General features: G+C 36.6%; 1 non-coding gene across 1 annotated transcript; it reads left to right on the top strand.

The window, feature by feature from the left end:
- Positions 1 to 8,082: 8,082 nt before the first annotated feature.
- Positions 8,083 to 8,155, top strand: Trnak-uuu. Its single transcript has one exon. It is a non-coding gene; the product is annotated as a tRNA-Lys (tRNA).
- The last annotated feature ends 3,850 nt before the right edge of the window (positions 8,156 to 12,005 follow it).

Genomic DNA, 12,005 nt, shown 5'->3' with positions numbered 1-12,005 from the left:
CGATAAGCTAAGCATTGGAACACTGTTAAGCTTTATCGTGCGTTGGTAGGGTTAAATTTGCTTAGGGTTAAGCTGCGCTAAGGAATGTTTAATGGATTTCCGCATTTATTTTAACAAAAAAATTCAATAATACAAATTCTAGCAACGACTTATGGTACAATACTGCAAGCACTCTTGGACTATTTCGATTGAAAAGCAACGTCTGTTGCAGCGTGTGCATACTATGAAACAGAAGAGCGAGCTTTCTAACCAGGCTACATTGATCAGCTTACTTTTTCTCTGTATTTTTATTAGACATTTTTTCTTGCGCGCGTGGTTGCACTTACACACTTTTTTTCTCTTTACTTCTCCTATTGGTCTCTCACTCATTAGTTTATTGTATATTTATTGATGATCAATGATAATCCTAGAAGAGTAGAAACATTATCCAATTCAGTCCAGTTTTGGTTTCAAGCCAGGAATGCATAATAATATTGATCCTTTGTCACCAAGTCAGTCAACAGAAGTGAAATCTAGTGTGGTATCTGGAGGGGCAGCAAATTAAAACGTGATAAATAAAGCATTTGCCGGTCTCGTAGTACAGTCGTCAACTCGCACGACTTAACAACATGCGCGTCATGAGTTCAAATCACGAATAGACCGTGTACCCCCTGTGCGTAGAACTGACTATCCTGCTATGTGTAATCAGTAGTTAGGCACTGAAAACCTAGCCCATTACTGGTACGGGCAGGCCTTGACCGACAATGGCTGTTGTGCTAAAAAATAAAAAGAAGCAGCAGGTTAGCAATATATTCCACAATTTAAATGGAGAGTATGGGGGTTCATGCAAGTAGATGTGTTAAATAAAATCTTGAACCCTGACATTAGTATACACCCTAGCATAGCTCTGTCTATAGGTCACATCAACAAGAATTGAAAATAAATCAAAAAGTGTAACCGGAATTAATAGAAATGATAACAACCTGGCCAATAAAATGGTCAGGAAAAAGTAAATAACCATGAATAGTTTTTGATAGAAACTGAGTCGTGAATAACAGGTAGTCTTATCATGTGAATAAGAATTGTACGCACAATTGGTACCAACATACTAAATAGATACACAACCGGCTTTCTACGTAACCGATACATACGATACATAAACGGGTCTGGCATTCTGTGTTCTATTGTTGAAGACTTGGACTAAGAAGCAAGAACAGTAAAACAGTATGAGTAAATACTCTATACCAAAATCAAATACAGGCTTTTCAAAGTCACTTTTGAATGTGCACATAATTATTCACCGCATCCAAGATGTTTTTCAACAACTGTCAAATTGTGCATTTGCTCCAAAATGAAATTTCTGTTTCAACACATGATTTTCAACACATCATAAAGAACTGTCAAATTCAATCCATCTTTAAGCGTGTTGAAAATAATGCTGAAGAAATTAAAAATTAGTGTGATGGAAATGAAGTAAAGATTAATAATAGATATAAAAAAATATTTATGTGGATTAACATGTTGCACGCGGTAAATAACAATGTTAACATTTGAAAGTGACTTGGAAACCCCTGTATCATACTCCATGGTTTTTGCAAATGCCTTCATAATTTCGACTGCGATGCCCTGTAACCTGGCAAAATTAACTAGTTTCTATAATAAATTCAAATAAAGACTGATCAGCGTTACTTTCCAGCGGTAGCTTGGATGCTTTTTGCTTAGTTTACATCCATACAATGGCAACCACTTTGGTTATGGAAAACGCAACGCGGACTTGGTTTTGTGTGTTTCGAGAAGTAAGGAAAGAACGATGCAAGTTACGGTCAGAAATAAATTAATGCTTTTCCTTGGTTGTTTTTAGATTGATCGTTATATGGGCCTGATTTTTGTCTGAAGCATAGTTAAATAATATCATTTACGACGTATGAGCAAAGTTTTTCAATAAGTGGTCCGAGGAACTGTCCAGCAAGTTTTAAATCAGAAAATAGGTCTCAACTTTTAGGTGGATACGAATGTGCGCGTAATTATTCACCACCTCCAAGATGTTTTCAAACAGCTTTAAAGTGACGTATTTGCTTCATAATGAAATTTCAGTTCTTACATATGATTTTAAACACATTATAAGAACTGTTAAACTCAATCTAGCTCGAGACGTGTTGAAAATTATGCTGAAGAAATTAAAAATTTTGATAATGGAAATGAAATATCAGATTCATGTGGATTAACATCTTGCATGCGGTGAATAACAACGTTTACATTCGAAACTGACTCGGGAAACCTTGAAACATCTAGCAAGCGATGAATAAATACGTTTACATTCGAAACTGTCTTGGAAAATCCTGTAAGACGTCTGAGTTGACGAAACCATACGACAACAAAAACAAACAAAAAACAACCAAAAACAAAACTCTTCCAATATGTTTTTCAACAGCTGTCAAATGGTATATTTGCTTCATAATGAAATTTCAGTTCTTACATATGATTTTCAACACATCACAAAGAACTGTAAAACTCAATCCAGCTTGAGACGTGTTGAAAATCATGCTGACGAAATTAAAAATTATTATGATGGGATTTAAATGTCAGATCTATGTGGAATAACGTTTTGCATGCGGTGAATAACAACGTTTACATTCGAAACTGACCTGAAAACCCCTGTAACTGTCCCCTGACCCTGACTTGAAAAACCCTGTCATGGGCTCAAACCTAGAATGGACCGTCCCCACGTAGCAATGACTGACTCTTCTTCTTCTATTCGGCGTAACGTCCTACGCGGATATGCCGACCTATACAGGCTTTCAAGATTTAATTCATTACCACGCAGCCGGATAGTCAATCCTTGCTACGGGGGGACGGTTCATTCTAGGATTTGACGAATATACCACGAGACCAGCCATTCCATTATTATATTCTAAATAAAAATATTTTTATTCTAATGTTGAAAATTTAATGTTGGCAAACGTTGGTTATACAATGCAAGAATATTTTTTAGAAGATTTATTTACTACACAATACACTTACATTGCAAGGATACACATTGTAATGTGATGAGCGTACAAACGGTACAACGATCAACGTCGATCAACGAGTACCGTTGCGGTAGGTCAGTGTTTCGCTGACATGTATCGAGGTAGAATTATACTTTGTTCGAAGCGGACTTTTCAACACTTGATCGTCCAGACGATCATAGAAACCCAGAGGGGGTTTCCCTTACTGGAAACGTTGGAGTTTGGAGGCCTTACCTTGGGAAGGAGGACATAACTAAACTCTTGAAATAAGTTGGAAGGCGAAGTTTTTGGGCAGCGTAACGTCTTATCTTGACAGTCGGATCGAATCTGACTTCCACAATCAGAATTGGTTTTATTTATACTCAATAGATTTCGTATATATGGTTTTGGAATGTGTTTTTGTCCCAATTAAACGTTATTGATATGAGGTGCAATTTATACATTGTATCAGAGCGAGGTATTTGTCATTATGTGCCTATGCTGCGCTTTTAGTGTTTTTACGAAGGTTCTGGAAAGTATAAACTGTTCCAGCCAAAGAACGGGTGCGTTCGTCGAACTTTGCCTACACTGGGCTATTAGCAATAAGTTGTTATGTGTTCTCTGTTTGTCCACTTTGCTGCAGTAACATTTTCGATAAATGTGTCTCAATGGTTTTTTCTATGGACAGTATGGTCTGGGTATGTTGCTATGGTGTGGATTGATTTGCTGATGTAATATAATGAATGTGTTGCAATAGCGTGATTTGTCTTTCCGAAGTGTGTTACAATGTATCTATAGCTGATAGTGTGGTTATTATAGTGTGAACTTATTATAGTTCTGTTTAGCAGATATGCTACAACATTATTGTGTAGTATTTAAGCATTTAATGCATCTCGCAACTTGTGGATTTATTTGTATGCAACATTTATGGCAGTTGATTGTTAATTGATTATTTGAAAAATAGTACTCTAATCGATTAATGACTGCAAATTTACGATCGGGTTAAGTTTGGTACCCACAATGTCATGTAGAACGTTCTTGCTACACTTTGATCATCTTTTCGAGCTCTCTCACAACAATACTTACCGAATTCCCGCGCCAGCATCATCAATCTTTATAAAACGCTGGCTGAATTAATTGTAACAAAATGCAACAGGGTCAAATCCATCGTCACACTTACGTACGTTACACGCAGTCCATCAGCGGCCCAAATCCACCCGCAATTTCAAAAATAGGGGTGATATCGTGGGGCACACATTATCAACTCTGAGGGTTTTAAAGAAATTAGCCTTGCCCAACTCAATTACATCGATCACGCAACCACACAGAACCAACATTCGCTTGCGTGGGTGTGTGATGTCTAAACGTTTTACGATTCCAGCAGTGCTTGCAGGGAATGTCTTGTCGGAATCATGCTGGCGCTCCGTGGCGCATGTTTTACAGCATTTGCCTTTATTTGAGCGATGCTGTTTCGCTGTTGATTATTAAAGTAAACTATTCTCAGTCGTACTTTAGCAAAGCAAGGAACGCGCTATCCGAGGTGCAAGAGAGAATAAATCGCGGCTCCATTAATACGATGGCAAAGATCATTGCCTTCAATTTGAACCTCAATTAGCAGCAGCCAAGATTAAAAACAATCATTGCACTATGCCAGTCGCATTTTTACGCTTTTGAAAGGCAACTCCAAGCGACTCAAGATATATCATCATTTCATAGCGACGAAGCAGTGTCAACGATGATATCATCACGATACATAACACAATGCGTCTGCTGGTGATGGACAAGAGGATCATTTCTGAGAGCCACCCAGCAATATTAGTGATGGGTGCTGACAAAAGGAAGTATTTGTAGTAGTATGTGTTTCTGGGACCGTGTGCCGAGTTTACAACGGGAACGGAAGCTGTTGAAATAAATCTCAAGTGATAGTGTTCTGCTGCGTTTTTTGTATATTTTGCTAGTCCACAGCATATATAATTGATTTTTTTTCTATTACGGTAGTTTTGTTCATTTCTTGAGGATCAGTTTCACCATCGATTTCAAAGCACAGCTTCCAAGGGTTTGTTTGACGCACCCGTTGTGAAAACAATTAAAACAACCAATTAACCAATTTAGCAAATGAATCAAAATTAGTCGTCCGTGAATCAGTGGAGAGTGGAGCAGAGCACTGTAGGTGTTGAGGAGGGAATCCCTTAGTGTGGGTCGATCCATTACTGTCTGTATCCCCGGTCCAGTCAACTGACATCATGTAGGGAGCATTGCTCATCATATAGCCCGAGAAGCTGTGGCAAATGCATTGACACCGGGTTAGTGTCAGTTGCATCAGCGCAGACTTTCTCACGGTACTGTGTTCACGATGGACCAGACAAAAGGGTAGCTGAAAGGTGGTGGCAGAAAGCAAAAGATCAAAATGTTTGTGATACACAACCGATGGTGTCGCAGTTTGCACATTTGCTCAACTGCAGCACTGTTGAATCAAAGAAGACAAAGATACTGGCGTAGCAAATGTAGGTTTACGACCATGTGATGGCTGTATTATGGTGGTTTAATATATTGGACCATGTTAAAAGAGGAAAAAGTTGAATATAGCTTGAATTTCAGTTTCAAGAGCAGATTGTACGCATTAAATTCTTTCAAAAGCAAGCCTGGCCACATCATATTAACGAATTATTAACGAATGTGACGCTGTTCCGTTGTCATATTCTTTTGGCGCCATTCTAATTGAGCGTTTGGACCGAAACTCATCGTTGTCATTGTCTTGAAAAATTTCTTTTAGAGCTCAGCATGATTGGATTGTTCATCGCAAGCTTGGATTGCTCAAGAGATTGAATTAATCTCGCTACCCTACCAATTAAGAGCCCAAACCATGGATCGTCTAGGGTTGCGATTTTGGTGTGGGATTTAATTTAGGCACTGAGATAAAGTTAAGTGGAGCGATTGGTTGGTGCCTATAAGTGTTGGTCCAAGATGCGGATCAAGAGCGCCGACTGAATCGTTCCACGAAAATTGGTCACATCGAAGAAGCTACACAAAGAGTGAGATGAACGAGATTCTCTTCATCACCCCGTTTGGATATGTCGGTGATGGGTTGGGTTTTGAAGATGCTTCCGAGTGGGTGTGTGATTCAATTCGGATTTCTTTGTCTTGTCCTAAACAAACTACAAGATAGGTCGAGCTATCCCACCAAACTACAGCACATAACTCCGTTGAGTAGATTGGTTCATCGACGATAAGGACGTCAGCAGTTCTGAGGACGAAGAAATCGAGACAAAGTCAAAGTAACGCTCCTGGGCACAGCATTTACATTTCAAAGAACTCATGTCATTACTGCGGAACATGTACTCCCGGGCAGTTTGCGGTAGAAGGATTGTGCTTAGCCTTTACCCTTGCAAAGCAAATAGAAATTGGTAAAGGTACTGAAGGTACAATGTTATGCAGATTTTTTTTTTAACGTTTTTACATCCTCGCAGTTTCACACGGGCATGCATCGTGTAATAGCAAACGATCCGTAAACGTTGCCCGAAGCTGCAAGTGCACGATTTACTGATCACTTTTACACAAGCACTGCTCAAGCGTAACAAAATCGCTCGATAAATAAATAACCCATCTACTCATTACCCACAAAGAATTTGCCTTTGTTCATTATCAAAATGTGGTTCAATGGTTGGTTCGTACAAGCATAAAGTGGCCTTAAAATGTAAATACACAATGTTGCTTTTCGGCAATTTTTTGTTGCAATTTTCGGCAGCGTTTGATGTGAAAAATAACTTGTTTAGCGTGTTTTTAAAATTCCTTGTAGGCTGGAATAAATTCTGCAATCATTGAATTTTTCATTTAAAAAAACCTCCACTTTCATTGATTTAATGTTCAGGTTCTCTTGATAACGAAACCTGCCAAACTATTGGCTGACAGCTGATCTGATGAAAATATTTGAACCCCGCACTTTTTGTTTGATATTTTGAAAAATACGCAAGAAAATATAGTGAAAGTTTTTATATGAATAACAAATGAGCTTTTTTATTCCAAAATTGTATTTGGGACAATTTTAATGCGTTTAAAGTAACACTTCCAAAAACTGTTAAAGGTACCCTACTTTATTGTATTTTTCATACCATAAAACTATTCAAAAGTCAATATCAACAAAGTCACTACGCCATATCAAACATGAAGAGCGCACATCGGAGCATCTATTAAAGTCCTTTTTGTCCCATTCATAGATTCTATCAAAGATATTAACATTTTCCTTAATAACGCGCTACGGGAACTCCAGCAAGGTTGTCGATCACTCGTTGATTATGCATTCAGCAAACAAGGTGACCCAGAACCAAGTAGCTTACTACAATATGGTGGATATGCCCCGGGAATATTACAGTATCAACGCACTACTCACTTCATCATATTAATTAAACACAAATCCTCCTGATAATAGCGTGATACGTCGTTGACACAAATCAACGCACTAAATTCCATTAGGATCAAAGGTCACGCTTTGTGTGAATATTGGACATGAAATGCTTGAAAAAATTCTCATTTTCATTCACTCCGTTCAAGCATCACAAATTCTGCTCGACAAGTATAGAGTGGCAAGCAATTTTGTTAATTTTTTTCCAAGGTCTAAACTTTTTATTGGTTTATGAATGGTGAATCTTAACAATGTATCGCTATATTTTTACGAACTTTTTAAGAAATAGGCTGTTTCGTGTTAAAACACAATGCACATTTTGAATGTGTATGGATTGTATCCAGTTAATGGATTACATCCACCAATAAGTAAGTAAGTTTTGTAAGTAATTGTATTTTTTTAAACAAAAACATGATAAATTAACATAAACAAGTATCATATCTTTTATTGATACTTTGAAAAAAAAATGGAGAAAAATCATAATAAAAACAATCATAATCTAACTCCGTCATTTTTCAGCTAACAAAGCGAAATAAAAAACTACCAACAAGGATTTGAATCGTAAAGATTAAATATGAGGATGGTTGCAAATTGTTGACTTTTGCCTATTGTTAATCCATCCATCTAAACAGTAGATGGAGAATGTAATAGGCTCAGATCAGAACCATAAAACCACCAAAGCAACAAAACTTAAGTCATAGCTCACAAATCTGTGCAGCCCGGATAGCTCAGTCGGTAGAGCGTTGGACTTTTAATCCAACGGTCTAGGGTTCAAGTCCCTATTCGGGCGTGGTAAAGTTTTTTTTTATAATATATGGTGATTTAAATCTTTTTGCCTGGAGAAATGCTTTTATATAATCCGAACATATAAGATTAAATCATAGATGCGAAGGAAGCTTAGATCAAAAATTTGAAAATTCGTCGAGTATAATTTTAATCTTCATTATTCGAGTATTAATTTTAATCAAACATTATTTGATAAAACAATAGAATGCGAGGGGCAGTTTCAAATGTGAAAATGATTTAACCATTACATTCAACTATTTGCTATGAAATCTGACTGTTGTGCAGAAAAACAAATTAAATTTTAAATAGTAAACCCAAAAAAATCTACAATTCAAACCAGCAATAACGGAAACCTTCGAAATTTCTCAATAGTCTCACTTTGTCTTTGTGGTTATCGCATCTATTTTCCCGCACGGTCACTTCCTTCGTTGATGGAGAAGCACATTTTAATTAACAATTCCATCAGTAAGCATAACCATCACTCGATGTTTCAATTGCATGTTCCACTCAATCTATAGCAATGCAAAAAGAGTCGGCATTGTTAGGCGGTTTCCATGATAGCTCATCAAACGGCAATGAATGATCAATTTTAATTATTCATCAAAATGAGCTTGGCAAATAGTGGCACTTCATTTCCGGAGTATTCACCGGTCTCTATGACCACATCCCTTGTTCGCATGTTCCATTGTTCAACAAGCAGAGCAACAAAATGTATTGCACTGGGTGGGGTTGTTTGAGTAGGAAGTTTAAATTTGTGGTCGTAGTAAAATGCATTTGTTTGGTCCTGAAAGGTTTCTCTATTTTCTGTCATACTATTTCCACGACGATTGTTTGTTTTAATGCTTATCACGTCAATAAGACGTAAACAATACGTGATTGACCATTCTCTCGTTTCGTAGACAATCCTTCAGATGAATGGTTAGCGTATCAAAAATTAAGCAAGCAAGACAAAATGATGTAATATCTTAAGAGGGTTTGGACGGTTTCTAGTTCAGTTTTTAATCAGTACATTTTATTTTTATAAATTGTGAATTATAAAAAAAAAACATGTAAGCAAAGCAAAAGCAGCTTTATACGTAAATTCTAAGGAAGTCAATACTTGTCTGCTCATTCAACATTCTTATCAAGTATGACCCACTCACAAAAGTACGGTTATTATTACATCTTTCATGCTATGTTCAATACCCTTCCAATAAATATATAGCCTCACTTTGCATTTCCCTTAAGAATTCCATCATATAGATCGATTGACTGGTTTTAACATTTTTCCTACCATTATTGTAAATTCTTGTGTATTCGCTGCCGTTCTAACATAAACGTGATTTGAATAAACACTCTCTTTAGCTCGTGTCCGATGTTCGGTTTTCTTCATTTTTGTGTATGTGACAACAAGTATTCTGTGCTTGGTTCACTGGTTCACAATCTTCGCAGCAACAATTGTCAACCCGCGTTTTCTTTGCTTTATGCGTTGTCACTGGGAAATGATTTACAATCCAGTGAAAGGATGGAAAGAAAAAAGAAGCACGTTCCCTTTGTTTTCCTCATACACCAAAAGCGTTGAGTTACCATGAAACGGGGGCTATCAGCGAACAAAAAAAAACATTCAGAAGATTTTTCAAATTTTTCTCCACTTGTCAATTAAATGCAATATTGCCAAGATCATTGATTTATGGTTTTCTTCGGGAAGTTTATTGCCATCATCCTTTCGGTGTTGGGAGTAGTATTGCTTGCTTTTTCCCTTGAATTTTGGTCACCAATAATGATCTGCAGTAGATGACCTATCATTGAACCTGATTAATGTTTACAAAAAATGTATTTAACCGTACGGAAAGCAAAAATTTAATATATTCTGTCACCCTTAAAAAGTCCTGTTTCGAGGATTTTTTATCTTTTACAAAATACTGACGCTTACATCATACTGACTTCAGCTCAAGATAGTTATCAGCAAGCAGCCTGTATCTGCGATGGAATGGAAGATGATAATGGTGGATAATTGAGAACATTACAATGGCTATTTGTAATATGTCCGTCTAGCATGCCTCTGGAGACACTTCTGAATTCGTTTGAGGCTCGGGCCTTGACGAGCTTTCTTAGTGATAGTGTGTTATCCCCAGTTTTCTCACAACACTTTTCACTTTATTTTATGGTTGTTGTTATGATGATTAGAATAATAAGTTGATGTGAGAGAGTTGATTTATGATTTGTATAAAATGTTAACCCTTCTCAAAAATGAAATAAACCTTTCAATGTGCCCTCACGCACATCTTAGCTGTTTTTTTTACCTAAGAATAATTTGCACGGTAATAGATCGTCGGTCATTATCTCGTTTGCAAATACCGAGGCAGAAGTCATTTTAAAAAGGCAAAATACGACATCTTGACAATCAATTTAGCAATACAATTAAGGTTGTTTATTAATTGCGATGTAGTAAGCAATATTTATAGGTAAAGTTTGCTTTCGTGTGTACACTCTTTTTAATAACAAACAAATAGAACATTAATTGGGTTAGTGATAGTTACAACATCAAGTTGATCCACTTATCTTCATGAAAGGATGTTCATCGAACCAGTCGCTTTAGTAAGTGTTGCGTGATTGGGGCGTATCAATCGCTACACAATCCTCACTTGCGTTTATCATGGGTAATATGGGATTCCATGCGTATGCTACGAGATGGCAATCTTCTTACAATGAATGGACTAGGTGCGCTATAAAGTGTGTGAAAAATTGTAATCTTTTCCTTTGGCTTACCACATGAAACAACGAAACAATGAGTAGAGGATGATCACATGAAATATTCTACAACACAAACACACAAGTATGAAAGGTGTAAAGTCACGTTGAACAAGAATCAAAATAAAAACCGTCATTGGGTTAAAAATTGTTTTGTTGAAATTTTGGCTTTGAAATGTTGTTGAAATGTTTTATTTGAACTACAGAAAAAGTAAAAAGAAGGTAGAATAATTTTCTTTATAATTTTTATACGTTAAATCTAATAATAGTAATAATAATAATAATTTAAATCCATTTATTTTGAATAGCATAAACAAACGCTCAACAGTTATTTTATTCATTCCGATCATGTTTTAATCGGCAACACCCAAGAAACTTTTCAAATAGACCAGCATAGTACCACGATCTGAATGTTTTCTGTTATGAGATTAAAAGCAGCGTGCACTGTGACTTAATGGCGCCTAGTAAACGGCTGGACAAAACAAATGATGATGATTATAAAGACTAGACCAGCTTCATGCATATTTCGTCTCTTACTCACACTCAAAGGGAAGTAAAAAATTGTCTTTTTAATTTACACAATTATTCGCCATTATTATTCGCCCCTTTCGAACGACGGTTCAGTTCAATGCCCAATGACCTGTTGATGTCTCCACGTACCAGCTTTTCCATATAAAATTCGTATAGTAGAAACGAAACATTTTAAAACTCTTCTGATGAGTTTGTTCAGCCATAACTGATTGTATGGAGGAAATGAAATATTTCTAAACTCTGTTCTCCCTGCAACTCGTAGTCCTAGCAAGACGATTAACTTTTTTTTTAATAAAAAAAACAGCTTCCATATTTAATCGTTTTCAGCTGACATTCTTTCAACTGTTGTATATTATCAATTCAAGAGCCATATCAATTTATCGTAATGGTCCTTTTTAGGAGTTCAGTTGAACTGATAATGTTTTTATAAACCACATACAGATCCAGATCCATCGATCCAACCTGCAGCAATCGTACCAATGCTGAATCCATCTAATTTAATGGAGTTTGTCATCGTTAAGGTTTGTACCCGTAGGTACGCTGTTTGTACATAGTGACATTTATTTATTTTGGCAAATTATCACTGTTTTCTT

This window comes from Anopheles arabiensis, chromosome 3 (genome assembly GCF_016920715.1).
Source record: "Anopheles arabiensis isolate DONGOLA chromosome 3, AaraD3, whole genome shotgun sequence".
In the NCBI taxonomy this organism is placed as follows: domain Eukaryota; kingdom Metazoa; phylum Arthropoda; class Insecta; order Diptera; family Culicidae; genus Anopheles; species Anopheles arabiensis.
The sequence above is the reverse complement of the archived record's forward strand: the minus strand, read 5'-3'. Positions and strand labels throughout refer to the sequence as shown.